This window comes from Mustela lutreola, chromosome 12 (genome assembly GCF_030435805.1).
Source record: "Mustela lutreola isolate mMusLut2 chromosome 12, mMusLut2.pri, whole genome shotgun sequence".
NCBI lineage: Eukaryota > Metazoa > Chordata > Mammalia > Carnivora > Mustelidae > Mustela > Mustela lutreola.
This window is the reverse complement of record NC_081301.1, coordinates 71145007-71171031: the sequence shown is the minus strand read 5'-3', so window position 1 is coordinate 71171031 and position 26025 is coordinate 71145007. Positions and strand designations below refer to the sequence as shown.

Genomic DNA, 26025 nt, shown 5'->3' with positions numbered 1-26025 from the left:
AAATAGAAAATGTGAACAGACTATAGCCAGCAAGAAACTTGAAACAGTAATCAAAAGTCTCCTCATAAACTAGAGTCCAGGGCCAGATGGCTTCCCAGGGGAATTCTACCAAGCATTTAAAGAAGACTTAATTACCTATTCTTCTGAAGCTGTTTCAAAATACAGAAATGGAAGGAAAACTTCCAAACTCGTTCTATGAAGCCAACATTACCTTGAGCCCAAAAACCAGACAAAGACCCCACCAAAAAGAAGAATTACAAATGAATATCCCTGATGAACATGGATGTCAAAATTTTCACCAAGATACTAGCTAATAGGATCCAACAGTGCATTTAAAGGATTATTCATCATAATCAAGTGGGATTCACTCCTGGGCTGCAAAGGTGACTTAACATTTGCAAATTAATCAATAATAAAATCAAGGACAGGAACCATATGATCCTTTCAAAAGATGCAGAAAAAGTGTCTAACAAAGTACAGCATTCTTCTTTTGAATAAAACTCTTCACTGGGCAACTGGGTGGCTCATTTGGTTAACCATCTGCCTTTGGTCATGATCCCAGGGTTCTGGAACCAAGCTCCACATTGGGCTCCTTGCTTGGCAGGGAGCTTGCTTCTCCCTCTTCCTCTCCCTCTGCCTGCCTGCCTGTGCTCTCTGTCAAATAAATAAATAAAATCTAAAAAAAGAAAAGAAAACTCTTCACAGATAGGGATAGAGGGAACATACCTCAATATCATAAATGCCACAGATAAAAAGCCCACAACATATATTCTCAACGGGGAAAAACTGAGAGCTTTCCCCCTAAGGTCAGGAACTTCAGATGTCCACTCTTACCACTGTTGTTCAACAAAATACTGCAAGTCCCAACCTCAGAAATCAGACAACAAAAAGAAATAAAAGGCATCGGAATCAGCAAAGAAATCAAGCTCTCATTCTTTGCAAATGACATGATATTCTATGTGGAAAACCTAAAAGACTCCACCCCAAAATTGCCAGGATTCATACAGGAATTCAGGAAAGTGCCAGGATATAAAATCAATGCACAGGGGCGTCTAGGCGGCTCAGCAGGTTAAAGCCTCTGCCTTCGGCTCAAGTCATGATCCCAGGATTGAGCCCTACAGCAGGCTCTCTGCTCAGCAGGGAGCATGCTTCCCCCTCTCTCTGCCTGCATCTCTGCCTACTTGTGGTCTCTGTCAAATAAATAAATAAAATCCTTAAAAAAAAAAAAAAATCAATGCACAGAAATCAGTTGCATTTCTATACACTAATAGTGGGACAGAAGACAGAGAAATTTAGGAGTCAATTCCATTACAATTGCACCAAAACCCAAAAGACACCTAGAAATAAACTTAACCAAAGCAGCAAAGAATCTGTACTCAGAGAACTATAGTACGCTAATAAAAGAAATTGAGGAAGACACAAAGAAATGGAAAGACATTCCATGCTCATAGGTTGGAAGAACAAATATTCTGAAAATATCTGTGCTACCTAAAGCTATAAATTCAGTGCACTCCCTATCAAAATACCATCAATTTTTTTCACAGAAATGGAACAAATAATCCTAAACTTTGTATGGATCCAGAAAAGACCCCTAATAGCCAGAGGAATGTTGAAAAAGAAAAGCAAAGTTGGTGGCATCCAATTCCGGACTTCAAGCATGGTTACAAAGTTGTAACCATCAAGACAGTATGGTCCTAGCACAAAAACAGACATACAGATCAATGGAACAGAACAGAGAGCCCAGAAACAGACCCTCAACTCTAAGGTTTACTAATCATAGACAAAGCAGGAAAGAATATCCAATGGAAAAAAGATAGTCTCTTCAACAAATGACAGCCTCATGCAGAAGAATGAAACTGGACCATTTCCTTATACCACACACAAAAATGGACTTGAAATGGATGAAGGACCTCACATTTAGACAGGAATCCATAAAAATCCTTAAGGAGAACACAGGTAGCAACCTCTTCAACCTCAACCGCAGCAACTTCTTCCTAGAAACATCGCCAAAGGCAAAGGAAGCAAGGGCAAAAATGAACTATTGGGACTTCAGCAAGATCAAAAGCTTTTGCACAGTAAAGGAAACAGTCAATAAAACCAAAAGACAACCAACAGTCTGGAAGAAGATATTTGCAAATGACATATCAGATAAAGGGCTAGTATCCAAAATGTATAAAGAACTTCTCAAACTCAACACCCAAAGAATAAATAATCCAATCAAGAAATGGGCAGAAGATATGAACAGATAGTTCTGTGAAGAAGATCTACAAATGGCCAACAGGCACATGAAAAAATGCTCAACAACGCTCGACATCAGGGAAATACAAATCAATACCACAATGAGATACCACCTGACACCAATCAGAATGGTTAAAATTAACAAGCCAGGAAACACCAGATGTCAGGGACGATGTGGAGAAAGGGAAACCCTCTTATACTGTTGGTGGGAATACAAGCTGATGCAGCCACTCTGGAAAACAGTATAGAAGTTCCTCAGAAAGTTGAAAACAGAGCTACCCTATGACCAAGCAACTGCACTACTGGGTATTTACCCCAAAGATACGAATGTAGTGATTCAAAGGAGCATGTGCACCCCAATGTTTATAGCAGCAATGTCTACAATAACCAAACTATAGAAAGAGCCCAGATGTCCACTGACAGATGAACAGATAGAGGATGGTGTATGTGTGTGTGTATGTACACACACTCAATGGAATACTAATCAGCCATCAAAATAAATGAAATCTTGCCATTTGCAACAACATAGATGGAACTAGAGGGTATTATGCTAAGTGAAATAAGTCAATCAGAGAAAGACAATTATCTAATGATCTCACTCATATGTGGAATTTAAGAAACAAAACAGAGAATCACAGGGGAAGGAAAAATAAAATAAGACAAAATTAGAGAGGGAGAAAAACCATAAGAGACTCCTAGTCATAGGAAACAAACTGAAGGTTGCTGGAGGGGAGGGGGTAGGAGATGGGGTAACTGGGTGATGGATATTAAGGAGGGAACACGAAGCAATGAACACTGGATGATATTATATAAGACTCATGAATCACTGAGCTCAACCTCTGATACTAATAATACACTACATGTTAACTAAATTTAAATTAAAAATACACAGATAAAAAGCAACAAGGCAGTCACAAGGAGGAATGAGAGACTTTAAAAACTTTTTCAAGGGACGCCTGGGTGGCTCAGTTGGTTAAGCAGCTGCCTTCGGCTCAGGTCATGATCCCAGCGTCCTGGGATCGAGTCCCGCATCGGGCTCCTTGCTCGGCAGGGAGCCTGCTTCTCCCTCTGCCTCTGTCTGCCTGTGCTCACTCGCTCACTCTCCCTCTATGCCTGACAAATAAATAAATAAAATCTTTAAAAAAATAAAAAAATAAAAAAAATAAAAACTTTTTCAAAAAGTTGTTAACATTCATATCTTTATAGTACAAAGGTGTACCTAAAGCAATCTATAAATTTAATGAAATAAGGAGAGAGTATTAACATGAAATAAGGAGAGAGTATTAACAAAATGAACATTCAGAGGATGATCTTGGAAATTAAATACATAACACTAGAAATAAACTCAACAGAAAATTAAGAATTTAAAGTTGAAGAAAATGTCTCAAAAGTAGAGTAAAAAGACAATGTGATGGAAAACAGAAGAAAGATAAGAAAGATTATCAGTCCTAGAAGCCAAATTCCAAATAAAGGGTTCCAAAGAAAATGGAAGGGAGGATACAGTGAATACAAATTTTTTTAGAACTAAAAAACAAGAGTCTCTAAACTGAAAGGGCAAGCCAAGTGCTCAACACAATGGATGAAAAGAGCATCATTGTACATCATGGCATATCATCAGATAATTATATAAGCTCTAAAAGGTAGAAGGAAATGGAACAATGCCTTCATAATTCTGAAGGAAATTTATTTTTAATGTGAAATCTTATGTCCATCAAAATATCAATATCAAGTGTAACTAGAATCACACACATTCAACAGGCAGTGACCAGAAAATACTTACCTTCCACACACCCTTTTCAGAAGATACTAGAGTATATCAACCACCAAAACCAGGGAATAAACCTAGAAAGAGAAACAACAAGACATAAAATCAGGGAAAGGGTAGAAGAATGGATGATAATGAAGGAAAATCCTACAATAACTGAAAAAAAACTTTAAACAAAAAGAGGTTTTTTATATGTGCTCAGATCTCCTTCTCAAAATACAGAATTTTATGTAAATGCTAAAAGAGTTTACAAAACCTCCACAAACTCTTATATGGGAGTTGGGGGGAAGGAAAGCATAAAGAAGGGGGAGAAAAAGCAACAGCAGTCATTGTGGTATACCAGTCTTCCATACTGTTAGAAAAAGCCAGTTCTGATCAGCTCTGTGCTTTCAGTTACCAACTTTAGGTTACAACAGAGTACCTGACAATGGCTGGCTTCAGTTCTTCGGGTCAGAAAATGTTTAACAGAAATTAAAGAATAAATGTAAATAAGGGAGACTCAACTGCCTTCTTTTAATAAATGTTGCCTTTTTTAAATCACGGACTAAAGATAGTTTAGTAATAGTCATTCAACTATTTTACTACCCAATTTAAAGACTTCCTCAACAGTCCATTGGAAAAATTCAGTAAAGGTAAATGGAATTTTAAAAATGTGGTCACCAGGGGCACCTGGGTGGCTCAATAGGTTAAGCATCTGACTCTTGCTTTCAGCTCAGGTCACAATCTCATAGGTTGTGGGATCAAGCCCTGCATCAGGCTCCCTGCTCAGCAGGGAGTCTGCTTGAGAGATTCTCTTCCTCTGCCTTTCGCCCTGCTCCTGCATTCTCTCTCTCAAAATAAATAAATCTTTAAAATAAATGAGTTCACCAATAAATAAGCAAACAAAAACAAAACAATCACCCCACTCCTAGAACTATCTGACCCTTTCAAAAGAGCCTCTAGCAGACTCCTGTATACTCTTATTTATTCAAAGAGCCTCCAGTGGACTCCTGTATACTCTTAAATTTGACCCCCCCCCCAAAAAAAGAAAATAAGATTTCATAAGAAATCAAAGCACAGAACATAGTTCTAGAAAACACTAAATTGCTTAACTGACCTCACCAGTAATCACACTAAGTGGAAAATGAGGAGAAAAACAAATTGAAGTACTGCAGGTTTACTGAAAGAGAAATTCACAAGAAATATGCTCAAAATTATTTAGATTAAAATTCTTTCCTTAAACACAGCATTTTAAACGGTCCAACTGATATGATTTTAAAATATCAACTATTTACTATCTTTTTAATTGACTAATGCAATTGATTTCATTAACAGCTAATTTTTGCCAAATTTAATTCTAAGAAAACTCATTTAAGTTAAAAGAGCATAAAGAATAAAATACTGTATTATTGGATTCCTACAATTCAAAAGGAACAGAATCAATTTTTTTTTTCAGGATGCGAATAAACATGCCATACTTCAGGTTAAAAGCATATTCTATTCCAAAATTAGCAGTGAAAATAAGCTTGAAAAGAAATTACTTCCCAGCCTTGAATTCAGGGGCATTAATATTAATGACAATCCCACTCATTTCAAAGGCATGCCCCAGAGTGTTTATATTATGAAAAATGGCTCTGGAATGTCATCTTCAGTAAATTTTAAATTGTTTAATCTGAGGTTTTGCTAGATTTTTAACAGCTGCACTTGTGTTTATAACTATAATAAGATCTTTACAGTATGGCACTCCTTTACATGTTTTTTAGATCTGGTTGGTAGAAACATGTTGTACTGATCAATGGAGAAATGAGTTTGGTATCTCTCAATAGGTACAAATTTGGTCAGAATAAAGTTTTGTTTTGGATTAACATTGTACAACAAATGCATCATAGACCTTCAGAAGTTTTACGGTATTGGTTACAGAAGGATAGGACAGAAACTTCCATTCATATACAAACATTTGGAAAATGACTCAATTTCTGTTTGTGGAATTCAAATTTTGTTTAGGAAGAAGATATGCATATCAAATACACTGTGGATTCAATTTGTTTGCTGGCATTCACGGAGGGTCTCAGGGCAAGTTACCAAGCAGAAACTGATTAGGCAGTATTCAAAAATCTACATTTCTTCTAATACCTTTATTTACATAGTAGAAAAATGCAACAAAAACTTAAGAATGTTTCAACAGGGAGCATCAGCAGTCCTTGGCCATGGGGCTGCTGGTGCAATGAAAAGAGCACCAGACCAGAGTCAGTTTCAGGGGTAACAGTCAACAGCTTTGCCACTAACCTCAGTTTCTTCCTCTGTAAACCTTTCAAAGAGAAGTTATTATTGAAGGTGAAGGTTTTCTGCTAAAATAAGTTGAGTCTGGGTAACCAGAAGTGCCCAGCTATTTTAGAAACTGCAAAGATTATCATCCCATAATAATTAAGACATATTTAAAAGTTGCGCAAACAGAAGTAGCCCCAAAAGTTCTTCAGCACTATCCTCTTTGGGCTATCTCTCAGGAACTCCTAATCCTAGTCAAAGCTAATTTCTTGAAAAGCTTTCACTCTATTTTTCCTCCATTTTAAATGCCTCTCTTACCTTGGCACATGTGGTTACTGTGAGGATTACATTCAATCTCTGTGAGAATAACTTGGAAAGTGCAAAATACATTTAATGGGGCTTATGACCGAAGTGCTGCTACAAATAAACCAGGAAAACAAAAGAAGTTTCAAAAAAAAAATCTATGCTTATAAAATCGATAAATTTTCTAAAATCAGTAGGACCAAAGCTCTGATTTCTAAAGGATATACAGCATATTATTGTTCAGAAATAATAATAAACTTTTTTCTATAAGCATGAAACTTCAAACTCACCAGAGAACAAAGAATACTGTAGTACTTTCCATAAGAAGTATGAAAAATTTGTTCAGAATTGCCCATTTTCCCCCCCTTGGTATTACTTTGACAACTAAATGCATTTCAAAATGATTCAAGTGTTACTAAATTACTTTAGACAAAGGTCATAAATTCAAATGTCCAGAATGGATAAGTTAAATGAGTAAAGCAATCAAAAGGGCTTAAGGCTATTGGAAGACAAACCACCATCCAAAGAAGACAGGCAGAACTTAGCTCCTGCCAGCTGCTGCCAAAGGAGAAGTCAGAGTTAGTTATCCTACTGCCTTAATAAAACTCAGAATATATGGATTTTTAATGGTGAAACTGCTTACTGTTTAAATGTTAGTGAATGATCAAAAAATTTTAAACATCATGCATGCCATACAAAACTTAACTGCAAAGCAGATCTGTTCTCTGCTTTATTACCTCTACCATGTTTGTTTTACATGGATGTATTTAAAATACCATTACAAGGTAGAAAAAAACGTTGGTGACTTTTTTTAATGCTTCAATTATACTATGACTTATGTCGATATATTCAACAGAGTTCATTTTTTCTTTTTTTCTTAAAGTAAAACTCATCTCCACTGTGGTCTTTATTATTTCATCCCTTCAATTTTGGGCTTCGTTTACTATTCTTTTTCAAATTCCTTTAAGTGAAAAGTTAAATAATTTTAACTTTAACTTAAATAAGTTTGATAATTTTCCTTTTTCTTGATGCGGACTATATCACTATAAACTTCCCTTTTAAAACCGCTTTTGCTATATCCCATAGATTTTACAATGTTCTCTTTCCATTTTTATTTGTTTCAAGGTATTTTTTCATTTCTGCCGTTTTGATTTCTTTGTTGAGCTAATGGTTGTTCAGTAGCATACTGTTTAATCTCCAAATTTTGGTGTTTTTTCCTTTTTTTTTCTTGTAATTGATTTCTAGTTTTATACCATTGTGGTCAGAAAGGATGCTTCATATGATGCCAGTCTTCCTAAATTTTGAGATTTGTTTTGTGACCTAAGATGTGATATACCCTGAGAATATTCCATGTGATCTTGAGAAAATGTGTATCCTGTTGCTTTAGATGAATGTTCTTCATGCATGTATTAAGTTCCTCTGGCCTAAAGTGTCATTTAAGGCCAATGTTTCCTTATTGATTTTTTTGCGGGGGTCTAGATAATCTATGCATGGGTGTCAATTTCTCCCTTTAAGTCTGTTAATATTTGCTTTATATTTGTAGGTACTCCTATGTTGAGTGCGCAAATATTTAAAAGTTATATCTTCTTAAACTGACCCCTTTGTCATTATGTAATGCCATTTCTCCCCCATTTGAGAGCAGTCATTTATTAATTGACCAGATTACAAAAATAGTCATGGTAGATACCTTAGTTCATCCTTCTAATAACCCTATTGAGTTGGTCTTCTCTGTTGCCAGCATCTCCACCTTCTACACAATGGGTAGTCTTTTTCTTCATTTCCCCTTACGGAGAAGATAATTTGAAGGGCCATAAAAAGTTGTTTGTTTCTTTGAAACGTTTTCCAACAGAATAGACTTTGTGAATCAGATCCTCCTTGCAGATGATGCTGTATTTACCAAGAGACTGGGCAATCAATGTGTTATCTGTCAGGGCAATTCACTTCTTATTGATTTTGCCATAACTACGCTTGTAGATCAATTCATTCACCAACTTCATAGCATGGTACACCCATGTTATGTATGGTTCCACAATCCTTAGCTTGTTAACTAAAGCCCTGTTGAGTTTAACAAAGGTGCCACTGAAGATCTGGCGAAGAAACTGCAACACTTTCTGAACCTTTGGGCTCACACCATTGATACCTCTGATCCTAAACACAAGTGCCAATTTGGGTTCTGCAGGTACACAGAAGTTGTCAGCTTTTCTTGCCATCCTCACCATTCAAATCTCAGTTCTGTACATCTGCCTATAGTCTTTGTGCTAATATTTAGCTTTATCATAGATAAGCTTCCTCTTCACCTTTCAAAGCATCTTTTGAGCAAACTTCTTCCTCAGACCCTTGATCTTCAACTCTGCAAAATTCCTTCGCTTCTTCTTAAGGGTTTCTGGCACAGCAGGAACCTTCTTTCTCTTCTCTTCTGCACCCTCCATGGTTCCAGCTGGAAAAGAGCTGTAATGCCCTTCTTTGTCCTTTACTACAGTTTGTTTTAAAATGTTCTTTTTCTGATATAAAGTATAGCTACAGCAGCTTTATTCTTGTTTTTACTTACATGGACTATCTTTCTCCATCCCTTTACCTTCAGTCTGTGTATGTGTTTAGACGTGAAGTGAGTCTTTTAAAAATATATATACAGATGAGTCTTGTTGGTTTTTTTTTTTTAATCCATTTAGCCACTCTACACCTTTTGATTGGAGAATATAATCCATCTTTGGAGAATATAATCCATCTACAATAGGTAATTATTGATACGTATGCACTTGATACCATTTTGTTAACTGTTTTCTGGCTGTTGTTTTATAGTTTCTCTCTTTTTCTTTCTTCTTCTCTTCCCATGCAGTTTGATGAATTTCCATAATGTTATATTTACATTCATTTCTCATTATCTTTTGTACATGTATATACAGGTTTTGGCTTTCTGGTTACCATAAAGTTCACATATAACAGCCTGTACATATAACAGTCTATTTTATGTTGGTAGCAACTTAAGTTTGAACGCATTCTAAAAACTCTCATTTTCACTAATCCCCCCTCAACATTTTGTGTTTTCATGTCTTCTTCTACATCTCTTTATTTTGTGTATCCAACATTTATTCATGATAAGAACTCTCAACAATATAGGAAGGAAAGTTCTTCAACCTGATAAAGATCAATAATGAAAAACTTATATCTAACGTCATACCTTTGGTAAAGTTAGACGCTTTCCCCTTAACACCAGAAACAAGTCAACAATGTCCACTCTCCCCACTTCCATTCAGCAATGTACTGGAAGTTTTAGCCACCCTGCAAAACAAAAAAGAAAAAAAAGTACCTAAATGCAAAGGGAAAAATAAAATTGTCTATATTGACAGATGACATGATAGTGTATGTAGAAAATTCAAAGGAATTCACAAAAAACCTGCTTGAAGTAATAAACGAGGTTGCATAATACTAGGTCAAACCAACTGTATTTGTATTTTCATATACTAATAATGAACAATCCAAAAATGAAATGCAAAAAACAATTCTATTCACAATAGCATCAAAAAGTAAACTGCTTTTTGAAATAAGAAATAAAATTAACAAAAGAAGGGCAAGACTTGTATAATGATAATTACAAAACAATGCTCTAAGACATTAAAGACCTAAACAAATGAAAAGACATTCCATATACTATTACATTTCTCCCCCAAAAGAGATCTAAGAGTCAATGCAGTTTCTATCAAAATCCACAACAGCAGGCTTTTCCGGGGTGGGGGGAGGGATGACAACATGATACTAAAACTTAACATGGAAATATAAGGAACCCAGAATAGCCAAACCAATTTGAAAAAGGATAAAAGCACTGGAAGACTTCTATTACCCAATTTCAAAATTTACTATAAACCTTCCATAATTAAAATAGTGTGGTGCTGGTATAAAAATATAAATACAGATCACTGAAACAGAAATGAGAGTCTAGTTATAATTATAGTCGACTGATTTTTTTTTTAAGATTTTATTTATTACGAGAAAGTTGCGGGGGGAGGCTGGGTGGCTCAGTGGAGTAAAGCCTCTGCCTTTGGCTCAGGTCATGATCTCAGGGTCCTGGGATCGAGCCCTGCATCGGGCTCTCTGCTTGGCAGGGAGCCTGCTTACCTTCCTCTCTCTCTGCCTGCCTCTCTGCCTACTTGTAATCTCTGTCAAATAAATAAATAAAATCCTTAAAAAGAGAGAGAGAGAAAGAGAGAGTTTGTGTGCATGTGGGGGGGTTGGGGAGCAGAGGGACAGGGAGAGAGACTCAAGCAGACTCTGTGTTGAACATGGAGCCTGACACGGCTTGATCTCTTGACCTGAGCCAAAACCAAGGGCTGGACACAACCAACTGAGCCATCTAGGCACTCCTATAGCAAATTGATTTTTTATAAAAGTAAGGAAAGGTCAGTTTTTTTCCAACAAATAGTGCTGGCACAACTGGACAAACACATACAAAAAAGATAAATTTGGATCCATATCTCATGCCACACACGAAAGTTTATGGAAATTAATCATAAACCCAAGATATGATGGATAAAAAGAAAACCATAAAACGGACTTCCTCAAAATTAAAACTTCTGTACGTCAAAAGATACCATGAAGAAAATGAAAAGACAAGTAACAGAATGAGAGAAATTATTTGTAAAACATGTGTCTGATAATGGGCTCCTATTCAGAATCTACACAGAATGCTTACAACCCAGTAATAAGACAATCAACTGTGAAAAATGTGTTAAGGAAACCTATGTCAAGGGGTGCCTGGGTGGCTCAATAGGTTAAGCTTCTGCCTTCGGCTCAGGTCGTGGTCTCAGGGACCTGGGATCGAGCCCCGCATTGGGCTTTCTACTCAGCAGGAAGCCTACTTCCTCTTCTCTCTCTGCCTGCCTCTCTGTCTACTCATCATCTCTCTCTGTCAAATAAACAAATAAAATCTTAGGGAAAAAAAAAAAAAAGGAAACCTAACTCAAAATTGGAACTGGGAAGCCATGAAAGGAGAGCTTTCACATAGACCCATTTATTGCAGCTTGCTTGGTCCAGCAAGAAGAAAGATTTCCTCTCTGCACAACAAGCTACAGGCCCCCAACAACAACAACCATCCTTAACTGTAGCCAATAAGAGGCTGTCATCACTTCACTCGCCTACAGCCAATGAATAGCCACGAACATTGTGAACTCTCATATTCTTCTAATGAACTTTGTCCAAAACAACCCCTCCAAATTCCTCCTTTCCTCTATAAAAGGATGTTCCTCTCCATTTTTTTTTTAAGATTTTATTTATTAAGAGAAAGTTGCGGGGGGAGGCTGGGTGGCTCAGTGGGGTAAAGCCTCAGCCTTTGGCGCAGGTCATGATCTCAGGGTCCTGGGATCGAGCGCTGCATCGGGCTCTCTGCTTGGTAGGGAGCCTGCTTCCCTTCCTCTCTCTCTGCCTGCCTCTCTGCCTACTTGTAATCTCAGGATTTGCCTATCGTTCACCATAGTTTCCTTCTCCTGAATTGCAATTCCTCAGCTATTTCCAAATAAACTTGATTTTTAAAAGATTTTTATTTATTTATTTATTTATTTTTAAAGATTTTATTTGTTTATTTGACAGGCAGAGATCACAAGTAGGCAGAGAAGCAGGCAGAGAGAGAGGAAGGGAAGCAGGCTCCCTGCTGAGCAGAGAGCCCGATGCAGCGCTCGATCCAGGACCCCAGGACCATGACCTGAGCCGAAGGCAGAGGCTTTAACCCACTGAGCCACCCAGGTGCCCATTATTTATTTATTTGACAGACAGAGATAAAAAATTGGCAGAGAGGCAGGCAGAGAGAGAGGGGGAAGCAGGCTCCCTGCTGAGCAGAGAGCCTAATGCCGGGCTCAATCCCAGGACCCTGAGATCATGACCTGAGCCGAAGGCAGAGGCTTAACCCACTGAGCCACCCAGGTGCCCCTAAATTTGATTTTGCTGGTTATTCACTTACATTTTTTTTTTAAAGGTTGACATTTCCTGGTGTCAGAATCCAAAGGCAATGAACCCAAGAGGAACTAACAACCCCTAGAACCACATATGGCACCCACTTGTACCCCTTATTGCTTTCTGCTTGATTTGTCTTCTTCCTTTCAGTTCAGAAAGTCTTCTCTCAGCTTCAAGCTCCCTCCTTTTTGTTGAGCTCTCCACTTAATTGGCAATCTGTTTTCTTGAAGGTATAGTCCTTTTAGTGATATTCATTTATATTCTGAACTTCTGTTTTTGAAGTATAAGAAGATCCCAATCCTGTAAATTCTCTCAAGACAGTCCTCCTTCTGGGATGCCAGTCAGTTTTATGTTCAAAAACTACAGTCCCCCCTCTTGTGCATCCTTAACTAAGTGGGATAACTTACAACTCCAATGGCCATAGTGGAGAACCTTCAATCACCCAAACTTTTATTTTTCAGAACCAAATTAGAAGACCAGAGCTCTAAAATTAAACAGACTAAATGGGATCCCTATCTTAATTGGTACCTGGAGGCTTTCAAATGTACCCAAAATACCTTCAGAGATACCCATCCTTTTCTCCTTAGTTTCTCTGGCCCTGTTCATTTATTGGGCCAAGATTTCTTAGAAAAATATCATGCTGGAATTTTTCTTCCAAAAGGTGAAAATAATTCTAGAATTTGACAGCAGCAACTGAAATAGCGAACTGGATAAGACAGATGACCCTTCAACGTCTTTTATTTCCTCCATCTCTGATATCAATATAGCTATTCCAAGGACATTAATCATTTGTCCCTAGTGGATCAGCTACCATCCTCTCTATGGCAAAATCCTCAACTGATATTTACAGGATCCATAGTGCACCTCCTGTTAAAGATCCAAACAAATTCTTCAAAATCTCTACCCAGAATTAACCAATACCCTATAAATAAAGAGGCCCTTCAAGGCATTAAGGCAATTACAGAAGTCTATTAGACCCCGTCCCTCCTTATCCCCTGCACCAGGCAACACCATTTTAACTGTGAAGAAACCAAATGGCCACAGAGGGAAGCTCATCAGGACTCCTGAGCCATAAACAATATAGTCATTGCTTTGCCACTCTGTTGTCCCTAACCCCACCGTATTAGCTTCCATCCCTACTGAGAGCAAATTTTCTTCCATGATTGACTGATGAAGTGTTTTCTTCGGTATCCCAGTAAATAAAATTAGTAAGTATCTTTTTGCCTTTGCTTGGGAAGAACAGCACTATAACCTGACCAATAATGCCCCAGAGTTTCATGGAAAACCCTTATTTGTCACAAACCTTAAAGCCCGAGCCAGATGATACCAAATTCCCTGGAGACTCTACTTTAATAACATATGTGGATGACTTACTTCTCTGCTCCTCTTCCCAAGCCTCCTCATAATTAGATAACGTGTTTGCTAGAACTCCAAGCCAAAAAGGGATAGAAAGCCTCTTAAAAAATTGTAATTTGTTTGAATTTAAATTTGATACTTAAAACATTTAACCTTAGAATAAGGACAGCTTCTAGATCACACAGGCTTCACGGCACCCTGAACTTCTCAAAGCCCAAATACTAAATATCAGCTGTGAGATTTTCTCAAGTTGACAGGCTATTGTTGCAACTGGATCCCAAACTTTTCCCTTATGGCCCAACCTTTATAAAATTTGTTTAAGGGCACCTGGGTGGCTCAGTGGGTTAAAGCCTCTGCCTTCGGCTCAGGTCATGATCTCAGGATCCTGGGATTGAGCCCCGCATCGCATCGGGCTCTCTGCTCAGCAGGGAGCCTGCTTCCTCCTCTCTCACTCTGCCTGCTTCTCTCCCTACTTGTGATCTCTGTCTGTCAAATGAATAAATAAAATCTTAAAAAAAAAAAAAAAAAACTTGCTTAAAAACTTCTAACCTAGGAAGAATGTGATTACATGACTTTTCAGATCTTGAAAGATTTCGTTTAATAACCATCTCCCAGGGGCGCCTGGGTGGCCCAGTGGTTTGGGCTGCTGCCTTCGGCTCGGGTCATGATCTCAGGGTCCTGGGATCGAGCCCCGCATCGGGCTCTCTGCTCCGCAGGAAGCCTGCTTCTCTCTCTCTCTCTCTCTCTCTCTCTCTCTCTCTCTCTCTTTCTCTCTGCCTGCCTCTCTGTCTGTCAAATAAATAAATAAATAAATCTTTAAAAAAAAAAAAAATAACCATCTCCTGGCCCTTGGACACCCCAATTATCAACTCCCTTTATTGGCTGTATACAAAAAATGGAATGCCCTTGGGATACTCACCCAAAAACATGAGAAGCACCACCAACCCACAGGATATTACAGTCAACAACTAAATCCTGTAGCCTAGGGATATCCCCCTTCCTCACTGCTATACCTGCTACTGCCTTTCTTGTAAAGGCCACTGAAGGAACAATCATGGGATCCCCTTTAACCATCTTTGTGCCACATGCTGTCAAAACTCTTCTTAACTCTCATCATACAAAACATCTTTCATTTAGCCACTTCACTTCCTATAAAATCACCCCATTAACTGCCCCTTATATCACTCTTGTTCACTATAGTAACCTTAATCCTGCTAATCTTCTCCCCTCCTCTACTGATGAAAGCCCCCCACAACTACTAAATACTGACAAATCACCTGCTGCCCCACATGATGATTTACAGAAAACTTCAGAGAACACTGACTTTTCATGGCTCACCAATGGTCCTTACCTGAAAGATGAAAATTGTTAATATTGTGCTGAGTATGAGGTATCAACTTTTGAAATAATTGAAGCAGCACCTCTGCCTTTGGCTATTTCAGCCCATGAAGTCAAATTATATGCAATCTTTAGGGCTGTATCCTAAGCAAGGGCTTAGGATAACATTTTCACTACATGTTCACTAAGAATAGACATGCCTTTGGAGTGGCTCAGGATTTTGGAATGTTATATAAACAACGTGGCTTTTTTACTTCCAGCAGAGATAAAACTGAAAACGGCCCTTAACTTCAGTAATTATTGGATGCTATATTCTTATCTGCTGCTTTGGCTAGTATTAAGGTCCAGGGGCATTCTAAGCTTGACTCTCTGAAAGGTACAGGAAATCACCTCACTGACTTTTCCACAAAAAATCCTGGTCTCATAGGGTCCAGAAGTCAAATCTCTGTTATGGTCCAAAGGAACTCACCTCCAAAGGGTAGCCTGGAGAGACTGACTAGAGACAATCAGCACCAAAAAAGGAAAAACAATATTGGCAATCAAATGGTGGCAGGTATGATAAAAAGAGAAACTTGTGTTTGGGGCCAAATAAAAGCTCAATCCTGCCAGAAATTCTGTAATTCTAGTTCTTTCTTCCCTTTTTTTTTTTTTTTAAAGATTTTTATTTATTTATTTGACAGAGATCACAAGTAGGCAGAGAGGCAGGCAGAGAGAGAGAGGAGAAAGCAGGCTCCCCACTGAGTAGAGAGCCCCATGCGGGGCTCAATCCCAGGACCCTTGGATCATGACCCAAGCCGAAGGCAGAGGCTTTAAACCACTGAGCACCCAGGTGCCCCTCTTTCTTCCCTTTTTAAATTAACATACAATAAACAAGTATTATGTTCATTTCAGGTTTGTAACACAATGATTCAACACTATTATACATTCTTCAATATTCATCAAGATAAGTATACCTCTTATTAGTCTTTATTTATTTCCCATCACTTCATCCACCTCTCCTCTGGCAACCACCAGTTTATTCTCTGTATTTAGGAATCTGGGGGGGGTTTTGCCTCTTTTTTCTGTTTGTTCATTTGTTTTTATTTCTTAAATTCCATGTAAGAGTAAAATCACATGTGTGTCTTTTTCTGCCTGACTTATTTCACTGAGTATTATACCCTCTAGGTATATCCATGTTACTGTAAATGGAAAGATCTCTTCTTTATGGCTGAGTAATATTCCTGTGTGTGTGTGTGTGTGTGTGTGTGTGTGTACACCATACCTTCATCCATTCATCTATCACTGGACATGCTTATTTCTATATCTTGGCTATTGTAACTAATGTTGCAATAAACACAGGGTGTATATGTCTTTTCAAAATATATATGCTTTCATTTTCTTTAGGTAAATAGCAGCAGTACGATTACTAAATCATGATAATTCTATTTTTAATATTTCGAGGGGTACCTGGGTGTCTCAGTCATTAAGTGACCTTTGGCTCAGGTCATGATCCCAGGGTCCTAGGATGGAGTCCCGGACCAGGCTTCCTGCTCAGCGGACAGCCTGCTTCTCCCTCTCCCACTCCCCCTGCTTGTGTTCCCTCTCTTGCTGTGTCTCTCATTATCAAATAAATATTTTTAAAAAATTTTTTCAAGGAAACTCCATACTGTTTTTCACAATGGTTACACCAATCTGCATACCCACCAACAGTGCACAAGGGTTCCTTTTCCTCCACAACTTCATCAACACTTGTTATTTCCTGTCTTTTTTACTTCATCCATCTGACAGATGTAAGGTGATATCCCAGGGAGGGTTTGATCTGCATTTCCTTGATGGTTAGTGATGTTGAGCATCTTTTTTTTTTTTAAGATTTTATTTATTTATTTGACAGAAAGAAATCACAAGTAGATGGAGAGGCAGGCAAAGAGAGAGAGAGAGGGAAGCCGGCTCCCTGCCGAGCAGAGAGCCCAATGTGGGACTCGATCCCAGGACCCTGAGATCATGACCTGAGCCGAAGGCAGCGGCTTAACCCACTGAGCCACCCAGGCGCCCCTGATGTTGAGCATCTTTTCCTATGTCTTTCAGCCATCTGTATGTCTTCTTTGGAGGAATGTCTATTCAGGTCCTCTGCCCATTCTTCATTGGATTTTCTTTTCTTTTTTTTTTTTTGGTGTTCAATTGTCTAACCTCTGTATGTATTTCAGATATTAACTCCTTATTGGATATGCCATTTGCAAATACCTTCTCCCATTCAATAGGTTGCCTTTTGTTTTGTTGATGGTTTCCATCACTGTGCTAAAGTTTTTTATTTTGATATATTCCCAATAGTTTATTTTTGGTTTTGTTTCCCTTGCCTCAGGAGACATATCTAGAAAAATTTTTTATGGCCAATGTCAAAGAAATTACAAAGAAATTTCTTCTAGGAATTTTATAATTTCAGGTCTCACATTTAGGTCTTTAATCCATTTTGAGTTTATTTTTAAAGTTCCCATTAGTGACGACTGTACATGCTCTAAACCAGTGGTCTATGGATAAAATGATAAGGTTTCTGAGTCAATACCAATGGGGAAATATTAGCAAAGCCACAAAAAAAGGCCTACTCTGACTACCCCACTTGCCCAAAACACAATCCAGGGAAACCTAGCCTCACTGCTCCTGGGTACTTTAAATTGCCAAATGGTTTGCATTCAAGGTTTGGAAAATAGACTTTATTCAGCTACGTCCATTTCATTGGTACAAATATGTCTTGGCAATGATTCATATGTCTTCCCACTGGGTAAGTAACTTTCCTCTTCAGTAGCTAAACTGAACCTTTAACTTTTAAAGATAAGCAACTTTCCTCTTCAGTAGCTAAAATCCAACTGGGAAAAAAAAAAATCATCCCTACCTGAGGAACCCCTCTTAAACCCTACAGTGATCAAGAAACTCATTGTAGTGGTCAAATACATGGTGAGTCTGTGATGTCTGGCTGGCTCTGTAGCATTTTCACTGTCAATTATCATCCTTCACATCCTTCCTTTACTTATCATCCTCAGTCTTCAGGACTAACTGAATAAAACAGCAGCAAAATCAAAACTCAATTGGCAAAATTTGTGGAAAACTTTCAAATACCCTGGCCAAAAGAACTGCCTTAGTCCTTCTTAATCTCAGATCCACCCCTTTGGAATCCACAAATTCTCACCTTTGAGATAATTATTGAGTGCCCTATGCAAATGTAGCTTCAACATTTTTTGACCCACACCTAATAAAAGGAGATATACTTCAGTACTGCAAAGGTCTAATTACATCCCTTGAAAACAGTAATGCACTAACAGAACAATCTTTTCACAGCATGTTCCCAGGAGATGAAGACCCCAAGCACAACATCCTGTAATCTCGGGATGTCCTTTATTAGAAAGGACAACTTCAAAAAGACTCCTCAACCACACTAGAAAGGTAATTATTGACTAATTCTTATGCCTGCAAATTCCATGTAGTTGACTCCTGGATCCATGGGTTTCATCTAAAGAAACCCTCAAACACGGACTAAACATGCACACCAAATGGTGACCTAAAATTAAGGATTTCCAGGAACTGAAGCAAACAACAGCTAAAGCAGAGTTTTCCCAAGATGATGAGGGTAGACCTGTACATTCTCTCCTTTCTGCTTTTTCTCGCCTTATTTTCTTCTTCTCTATGCTGGAGAGACAATGACCTTGTCTGCATTTTGTAGAAGCCATCTTTGGCCAAAAGGTTTGAGCAGTGGAAACTTGGCCACCCACCTCCAAATACCCATAAGCCCTAACTGACCACCCACCCACCTCCAAATACCCATAAGCCCTAACTGACCAAATGGCTACTTACAACCAGTCAGTTACCAAAAAAGGGAAACTTCCATGTCCCCATACCTCCTCACCTTCCACCTTTAAAAACCTACTACCGTGGCAGACAATCTTTCCTTCGCTATCTTGCCTCCTGCTTCCTTGGGTGTATTAAATAAAATTAAATAAATTTCTATCACCTTTGTTCTGCCTCAGGTGAATCCTTTCATTGCCCACACTGCTGGCTTCCACCCCATCCGACTGGGAGAGACACCACATTTCCCTTTCCCTGGCAAAAGGGGAAGAATTTCTCACTGTTGGATCTGCCATCAGAAACCCGGATCGGTCCATGACAACTGTGAACTTCTAGTCTTCCCTGAAGCCAACTTTGCCTCCATCTCCAATGCAACCACTAACTATACCCTCATCCTTCAGGGTGTTTCTTTCATTTTTTTTTCCCCCAAGCAAAGTTTTTAAAAAATTTAAATCCAATTAATTAACATAAAATATATTATTGGTTTCATAGGTAGAGGTCAGTGATTCATCAGTCTTAGAATAATACTCAGTGTTCATAAAATCACTCTTTTACCCCATCCCCCCCATGAGACTCTTAATCACAGGAAACAAACTGAGGGTTGCTAGAGGGGAGGGAGGTGAAGATATTTCTTTCTGAGTCAAATTTCTACAACAGTTTCTACAGATCTTCTCTACCCTCTGTCCCATCATAACTCTCAATGCAACTCATTACACCCATTCCACTCGTGTACAGTTCCCCATTCTCACTACTACCTCACAGCTGCTTGCTGTAGCAAAATAACCCCTGTCTGTACGGCCTTCAAGAACAGAGTCCACAGAACAAGAGAGTTTCTCCCTAATTATTCCCTAAAAACCAGTGACCCTGGGCTCAAAAGGGCCAACTGAATAATCCCAACTAATACCATTATTAATAATCAAACCACAGTAGGAGTCCTATTTGCAGTATGCGGTTTTATCTTTGTGGTGAATCATTGGGCCTCTTACTGGGCCTATGAATGTGTAGAACACCAGGGGCAGCCTGTGCATACTTGGATTTCTAACTGCCCCCAAGGACATCCACAAGAAATCTGAAGCCTCACAAAGGTTTTCCCAACTAAAACTTCATTGCCATATTAAAAAGGTAACTCCCAGGAGGTATATGTGACTCTGGATTTGCCTCCATCAGAAGGGTGATTTTGTGGACTTCCATGACAATGGACAAAATGAACAAAGGACTAGAAATCTCCCTCTGGAACTGGGAAAACTTGCCAAGCCCTGCTGTAAGACAACAGGAGCCCAACAACAAACACTCGGTCAATTGCTAAAGCACAGGCATTCCTTATTTAACTGTGCTTCACTTTATAGCACTTCACAGATACTTCAATTTTTTTTTTCCACACACTGAAGGTTTGTGGCAACCCAGAGTTAAGTCTATTAGTGCCATTTTTACGAAAGCATTTGCTCACTTTGTGTGTCACCTTTTAGTTATTCTCATGCTATTTCAAACTTATTATTATATTTGTTACAGTGATCTGTGATCAGTGATTATAACTTGCTGAAAGCTCAGATGGTTAGCATTTTTTAGTAATAAAGTCTTTTTAAATTAAGGTATGTATTTTTTAAGACATAATGCTATCATACACTTAATAGACTACAGTATAGTATAAACAAAACTTTTATATGCACTGGGAAACCAAAACATGACTTGCCTTATTGCAATATTTACTTTACTGTAATATTTGCTTTATTACAGTGTTGGAATTGAACCCACAATATCTTTGAGTTATGCATATAGCCTTTGATTACCTACTTGCTGAAAAAGGAAGCATTTATGCAACAGCAAACAAAACCTGTTGCACATGGATAAATCCTCCAAAGTGGAAACCCGATCACATAAAATTAGCTACGATAAATTCCACCTGAAGATCTAGGGTGCTCTGCTCTATAGCCAGTCACTTTCGGGTTTGGGCTCCTGGTTCAGGACTTTTATATATACTGATGTCATTATTCTGCTCCTCATATCATTCTCTATAATCATTTTTAAGCTTTGTATCTGTTGTCTGTCAAAGCCTTGTAGAAAGGACATACCCACCTGGGTGATGCAGCCTCACCACTTCAAGAGATCTCCAATGCTTATAACCTTGATAAGATACAGACTTTGAATCAGAAATACCTGAGAGTTCTCCCTCCCACTATTCCTTGTTACTCAAGATGGCTTCAGTGGTCTTCAATCTGTGCACCTCCCTATGCTGTGGGACAGCATAGGGAGTACAGGAAAGGTCCTTACTAGCACCAAAAGACAAAAACAATTCTAACAAGGAACAGACGGCTCAACTTTTGATCAGTGATACTAACAAAGATTTGAAAAGGTGTTAAGGAAATCTAACTCAAAATTGGAATTTTGAAACCATGAAGAGATGACTCACAACATATCACTTGTCCCAGCTTACACAGTCCAGCAGTAAGAAGGAAGGTTTGCTCTCCTCCCAGCAACAACAAGCTGCCCTCACCTACAGCCAATGAGAAGCTGCCACCGTTTCAAATTCTCGTTTTCTTCCATTAAATTTCTGTTCAAAAGAGACCCTCCCAACTTCCTCCCTTCCTCTAAAAAGGACATGCCTACTTTGCTCTCAGGACTTTTACGGTTCACCACAGTTTGCTTGTCCCGAATTACGGTTCCTCTGCTGTTTCTAAATAAACCTGATTTTGCTGCCTGAATCACCTACCTTTTACCTTTAAAAGGTTGACATAACCCAATAAAAAACAGATATTTCAAAACTGACAAAGAAACTGCTAATATGCATATGAAAATATATTCAACATCATTGGCCAATAGAGAAACAAATTAAAACCACAATGAGGGACACCTGGATGGCTCAGTCATTGGGCACTGGGATATGCCTTCATGAACCCTAGGTCCTAAGATTGGCCCTGCTCAGCAGGAAGCCTGCTTCTCTCTCTCCCAATCCCCCTGCTTGAGTTCCCTGTCTGTCTCTTTTCCTGTCAAATAAATAAAATTTCTTTTAAAATAAAATAAAACAAAAATAAAACCACAATGAAATACTACTTTCACAACCACTACGATGGCTATTTTAAAAAGACACAATAAATGGTGTTCTGGAAAAATTAAAACCCTATACACTGCTGGTGGGAATATAATATGGTACAGCCCCATTCGAAAAGTCTGGCAGTTTCTTTAAAAAGTTAAACATGAACTTATGATACAACATTGCAATTCCACTCATAAGTATCTATCCAAGAAAAATGAGAACATATTTGCAAAGACTTGCACATGAATGTCCACAGCAACATTATTCCTAATAGCCAAAAAGTAGAAGTAACTCAAGTGTCCACCAATTCCACAAACAGATGAACAGATAAACAAAATGCGGTATATCCATACAATGGGATACTATTTTGCAATAAATAAGAAGTACTGATACATGCTACAAAATGGATAAATCTCAAAAACATCATGCTAAGTGAAAGAATCCATTTATATGGGTGCCCAAAGGCTAATCTATAGAGACAGAACACAAATCAATGGTTGCCTGATTGCCTAGCTGAAAGCCACAGCTAGGATCAACTACAAACTTGCATGTGCTAACTTGTTAGGGTGGTATAAATGTTCTAAAAATGAATTGTAGTAATCACTGCACAATTCCAAAAAAAAAAATTTACTAAAAATTACTTAATTCTTTAGAAAACAGAGTATACAGAGTCAAAAAGGTGATTTCCATATGAACTTGGCTTCCCTGTAACTAGAGAAAGGTACCAGGAAGATTATAGATGTTCCTGTATCAGAGACCTTAAGAGGGAAATGATTTCTGCATACCTAGCAGAACTTAAGAAGAGCCAAAGAGAATGGATCAGTTAACACTGCAAGGTCTCTTCCAAACAGAGTAATAAAAAAGAAAAAAATGGTATCTAGTAGAAAATAAAATGCTCAAGATTTGTAGCATCATCTAACTTTTCTTGTAAATTAAGTTTTTTCTCTACTACAGTTTTGTTGAAGCACTGTTAACTCAAAGTACCTCTCCCATAGGTGTTCTTTCATATTAAAGTAAGTCATTCAAGATCCATAAACAAGAACAAAAACTATACATACCCCAACTTAAATTTTATAAATCCATTTGGTACTGATTTCCAGCCTGCTTTGAGGCTCCACTACTACCAATTTGGAACTGCCACACCATGCGAGGTTTTTCTACCCATGTGGCCTAGGTAATCAATCCAACTTTCTACTGGCCAGGCTGGCCTCCTTGAAGCTGGTTTTCATAAATACAAAATCTGTGTAATTGTTACTGGAACTACTTGCTGAAATATGGAACTGGTTTAAAATACTATTTATTTTTAAATGTACATGCACAGTTTCACATACATGCAGCAACACATCTTCCACACCCAGTTAATGCTTTTCATTAGAGTACAAAAAATTCCAAAACACTTTGCCTTTCTTTTCTGGAACCTTAATAAATGTTTTTCAAGAAATCAAGAGAAATACAACTGAATAATGAAAAAGATTAATTAAAATGTAATATATACTAAAGTAAAATTAGTCCAATTCTAAATAAGCAGGACCTAACTAACTCTGGGGAAAGAGATCTTTAATACAACGAGGAAAAGCAAACTCTGTTTTGATGCATATAAATGCTTCTTGCCCTGTGAATCTGGCACAGTCCATTATATTGAAACGTTTGATGTAAGTTTAATGGATAGTCACAATGAACATGTTTTCTATCTAAACTTATGTAATAAATGATCCCAACACATGGTATGAATTCAATCATTTGTAACAACCTTTCCTCCCCTCTTTAGGGAAATAATGAGAAAAGGTTCTGAGCTGCACATCACTGAAGTTGAGTGACATCCATAAATAGCTGAAGTTGGGTGGCCCAACAGTGCCCTCCTCATGTGATAAATGGTAAGTCAATCACATCAGTTAGCATGCACTAAATGGGCAGGTTATTAGGAAACCGGCAGCCAGGGATTCTTACAACAGTTTCAGATTAGGAGAAAAGCACTGGCACATACAAGTCTTTGCTGGAAAAGTCCTCGGCCTCTTTCCTTAAAAATTCTGGTCCCAAATTTCTCATGTTTCAAAAAGTCCTGATCTTTTCCTCCTCCAGACTTCTAACCCATACAAGATGACCACAGAAGATTCACGGTTATAAAAGCGCCCACGTAAATACAAAAAAGCAAGCCAAGAAACAACACCCCCCCTCCCCCAAAAAATTCCTCAGGGATTTGGACGCGACTTGGCCTAGCGCTCAAAGAAAGACTGTTGCGGTAGACCGTCGCCGATCAGAACCTTCCTCCGCGTTTGCGATGAAGGGCCTGAAGGGCGGGAAGGGGTAAGAGCCTCACTCCCTCCCAGCGCCCTGGGGGCAGGGGGACGGAGAGCAAGCGGCCAGCTGTAGAGGGTGATGGGTTAGAAGAGGCAAATTTTCACAGCTCCACGGATCCGGGGTGAAGAAATTCACCTTCGCACCTCTCCTTTTAAGCAGACATAGCTGCCAGCGTTCAATGAACAAAAAGAACCGAAACGCCCACTCCGAGGTCGCACAGCTCTGGGGGGTCCCGTCCGCGTGACCCCTGCGCCGGCTCCACCTCCGGGCCTGGCCCGCCCTCCGTCCCCGCCCCTCGCCCGCCGCCCCGCCCCTCCGCGGACTGGCGCCACCTCAAAACTCTACCCACCGCCCCTCTTCACCCCTAGCACACGGCGGGGGCTCGGCTCAGCCACCTAGAAGCGCCAGGCACGGCGGACGTTCTCGCGAGTCTTCCCTCCCCGCGCTCCCCTCCCCACCCCCATCCCCAGGCTGACGTGTCGGCCAGACCCCCGAGAGGAGCAGCCGCCTTCGCTCTCGTTCTGCGGCCTCTCTCTTACCGGGTGGTCTGCGCCAGAGCTGCTTCAGCAGTTTGGGCAGTGGCAGAAAGGACGCCTCCGCCCGGGTTCTGTGGCTTGCAAATTTGGCTTTGCCCCGTACTGGTTTTTTGTTTTGTTTGACTTTTTTGGAATTTTCCCGCGGTCGCTCGGCAGTGGAGCGGCGCTCGCGCGCTCTAGACCCGCAGTGCACTCTGGGGCCTGGCGAACGGTGCCGCGCCTCGCCGCGGCCTCGCGGGAAAATTGCGATGAATCTCGCGCTCTTGGGGGAGGGAGGGGCGTCTGGCTCCGGCCCGGCCGGCCGGAAGTCGGCCCGGCTTGGCGCGCTCCAGGGATCCTGGGGAAGCTGCAGCTACCTTAGCTTTCAGAGTAGTGGCAATGGCTAGATGGCGGGAGAGACCCGGGGAGGAGAAGCCTGGGGTTTTTCAATCAGGTTGTTGCCCAAGTGTTGCAGGATTCAGTCCAAAATGCAGAGGACGTAAAATGGAGATGAGTGTTTTAAAAGAAACACTAAACAAGGCCTAGCATTGGTTTTGTAGTGTGGTCATACACAAAAAGGGAATCTTGGGGGTTAGTAATCCTTTTCCCTCCCAATCAACTCCATGCAGTGTGAATGGGTTTCAGATAAATTCAAAGAAACCACCAAAAGAAAAGAATATTCTGTAAAGTTCCATTCCTTTTAATAGCATTAGCTTATCTTGGTGAGTTTTTTAAATTTAGTGCATGGAGGTTTTTCATAGATGTTTCAAAGAAAGAATCTGTGGAACGTAACCAAGCTTTTTAAAACGTTTCTTTGAAAGATATCAGTGCCTCGCATTTTTTTTTATTTTAAGAATTTAATCATTTGACAGAAGGACAGCAAGAGAGAGCAAGCCGGGGAAGTGGGAAAGGAAGAAGCAGGCATCCCGCCAAGCGCGGAGGCGTCTGATACGGGGCTCCATCCCAGGAACTTGGGATCATGACTTGAGCGGAAGGCAGAAGCTTAAGGACTGAGCCACCCAGGCACCCCAAGTGCCTCAATCTTAAAACTACAATTTAATGGGTGCTTTCAAAAAAACTTATTACAAGGCAGTGCATGCATGTCATAAAAATATTCAAACACTTCCAGCTTTCGGTGATGAAGGAATACCCACTTTCTATAAGAAGAGATTGAATACAGGGAT

General features: G+C 39.4%; 1 protein-coding gene and 1 pseudogene across 2 annotated transcripts in view; both read right to left on the bottom strand.

Annotated features, from left to right (window-relative positions):
* Positions 1–25072, bottom strand: part of FANCC (FA complementation group C) — a 280958-nt gene extending 255886 nt beyond the window's left edge. For both annotated transcript variants that reach the window (XM_059141676.1, XM_059141675.1), the window contains exons 1-2: positions 24866–25072; positions 9729–9829 (exon numbers count right to left, since the gene is read on the bottom strand). The gene's annotated coding sequence lies outside the window, so the exon portion shown is untranslated. The remainder of the gene's footprint in view (positions 1–9728; positions 9830–24865) is intronic.
* LOC131812320 (large ribosomal subunit protein uL30-like) lies at positions 7185–9709 on the bottom strand (annotated as a pseudogene).
* Positions 25073–26025: the final 953 nt, after the last annotated feature.